The sequence below is a fragment of the Vicugna pacos genome, chromosome 3 (assembly GCF_048564905.1).
Source record: "Vicugna pacos chromosome 3, VicPac4, whole genome shotgun sequence".
In the NCBI taxonomy this organism is placed as follows: Eukaryota; Metazoa; Chordata; class Mammalia; order Artiodactyla; family Camelidae; genus Vicugna; species Vicugna pacos.
Window position 1 is genome coordinate 54,415,234 of NC_132989.1, and position 2,666 is coordinate 54,417,899.

The 2,666-nt window shown below is 37.5% G+C and overlaps 1 non-coding gene across 1 annotated transcript; it reads left to right on the top strand.

Annotated features, from left to right (window-relative positions):
• Positions 1 to 636: 636 nt before the first annotated feature.
• Positions 637 to 706, top strand: LOC116278218 (small nucleolar RNA SNORD57). The gene has a single exon (XR_004187615.1). It is a non-coding gene; the product is annotated as a small nucleolar RNA SNORD57 (small nucleolar RNA).
• Positions 707 to 2,666: the final 1,960 nt, after the last annotated feature.

Here is a 2,666-nt window from a genome sequence, read left to right on the forward strand (position 1 = left end):
GATTCAATACAATCTCTATCAAAATCCAAGCTAGATTGGATTTTGCAGAAATTGGCAAAATTCACATAGAAATGTAAGAGACCCAGAATAGCCAAAACAATCCTGAAAAAGAACAAAGTTGGAGCATACAGACTTTTTGACTTCAAAAAGTTCTACAAAGTTTTCTTTCTATAGTAATTAAGTAATTCTTTCTACAGTAATTAAGACAGCGTGGTACTAACATAAAGACAGACATAGAGATCAATGGAATAGAGTTGATAGTTCTGAATGAAATCCTAACTTTGTAGTCAACTGATCTTTGACAAAGAGGCCAAGGCAATCAAGAGGGGAAAGAACCATCTGTTCAACAATTAATATTGAGATAACTGGAAATCTGCATGCAAAACTAGGAATTTGGGCCCCTAATCACATTATACACAAAAATTAACTCAAAGTATACCATAGATTTAAATGTAAGAGCTAAAACTAAAACTTTTCAGACAAAACATAGGAGTAAATCACTGAGACCTGGGTTAGCAAAGAGTACATGAATATTGTATGGAAAGTACATGTGATAAAAGAGAAGATTGAAAAGTTGGATTCCATTAAAATTAAAAACCTGTGTGCATCAAAGGTGTCCTTAAGAAAGAGAAGAGAGGGAGGTGATGAGCTCCTTAGCCTGACCTTATAGAGCGGAGGCAAAAAACCGATTTAATGAGCCTGATCCAATAAACCCAAAAAGGCCAACAGAGAGGCCCCAGAGCCAGGGGCCTTCAGAGAAAAAGAAAAAAGAGAAAATGAAGAGACAAATGGGACAAAATATTTTTAAATCATAAACCTGATAAGAACTTGTCCAGAATATATAAAAATGCTTACAACTTAATAATAAGACAACCCTGGTTAAAAATTGGCAAAGTATTTGAGTAGACAGTTATCCAGATAAATTATATGGATGGCTAATAAGCACAAAAAAAAGATGCTCAATGTCATTAGCTCTTAGGGAAATGTCAATAAAAACATATTGCGTCAGACTGCGCATATTGCATCAGTCCAGCTCTCCTGCCCTCTGGTTTCTGGTTGGATTCAGCCAAATGGGAGGTATAGACAAAAGAACCGAGGGTAGGGGGAAAGACAGAAGTTGGAGTATTTATTCCCCAGGCTACCTTTCTGTGGTGTTTTGTGTTAAGAAAGACTGTATTCTTCTCCATGCCACAGCTCTTATCAGGTGACCCTCTTCAAGGGTTACAGCTACAGTGACAGATACTGGCAACCAGTTCTTTCACTTACAGCTTCAAACTACCTTAGCCAGGAGTGCTTCATCATTCCTTCTTGATTTTTCTTAATCTTGCTCACACCTATGTGAATGACTCCCCTATAGACCTCCCTTGAATCACCCCTTTAGAGTGGGCCTTATGTTTTGGAGAAGCTGCGTGAGTCCCAGCCATTTCCCATGGAAATTTCTCATATCACTGAGTATTTGCTGAAGAGCAAGAAACAAGCTCTCACTGCTCCATAATCCCATAGACTTCTATCCTTCTGTTTTTAGAAAAAAATTTCTTGGCAAAGAAAAATCCTTCTCTCTCTATTAAGGTTTTTCTCAAAAAGCCCTTCAGAGAAGTCTTAAGAACATACAACATAATCTTACTGACTTGATTTTGGAAAGAAAATTGAGAAAGGAAAATTGACCTGTAGTTTCCTGCATTATCAAAACCTCTCTGTGAAGTAAGACAGCCCAGAAATTGATCCATGTGTGAAGAGTAGGGAAAAAAGAAAGAACTTCAATAATTGCTAAAAATTAGCCATGCCTCACTACTATCTAAGTCATTGTTTCTCAACCAGTTGCAATTTTACCTCCTAAGGAACACCTGGCAATCTCTAGAGCCATTTTGACTGTTACATTGGAAAGCTATTACTGTTACCTAGTAGACAAAGATCAGGGAAGATGCTAGGCATCTTACATTGCACAGGACAGCCCCTTTTCAATAAAGAAATAGCCAATCCAAAATGTCAATAGTGCTGAGGTTTCAAACCCTGACCTAGGCTGACCTATGTGGTTCTCTGAAGCTACAGTGACTTTTTGCAGTGAAGCTGCCATGCTTTACCTATTGATGGAACCAAATCTAAATCCCAAGCTGCCATTAAGAACCCTTTAAAGAATGCCTCTAATTCACCTTGCCAGACAGAATATGCCCAACCTGTGCAGTTAAATAAATGTCTTTTTCTTTCCTCCACCTACACTCCCACATAGTTTTATCTATTCTTTCCTAATTCCTCTGCCTTAGACTGTTCTGCTTTTGTTTGGTGGACTAGTAACCTCTCCTCCCCATCATAAGCCAGGTCAGTTCTCTATCTCTCATTGAAAAACTTCTTCCTACATCAAGTCTCCCATTATTCTGGATTTCCTTATCTCTGTCACAGGAACCAGATCTCTATCCCCCAAATAGTCCAGAATTTTCTGCAGTATTTACCACCTTTTGCTTTATCTTATAGTCATTTGGAAACTATCCTTTCTGTAATACTAGACTGTAAGGCTATATGTCCCTCTTTATGAATACAGTTCATCTTTACATAACAGTGATGATAATAACAAGAAGTAATATTTATTGAACACTTATTTTAGGCCAGGTACCATGCTAAGCACTTTTTCATGAATTATTTTATTAAATATTGTCTTTCTCCCCAGAACA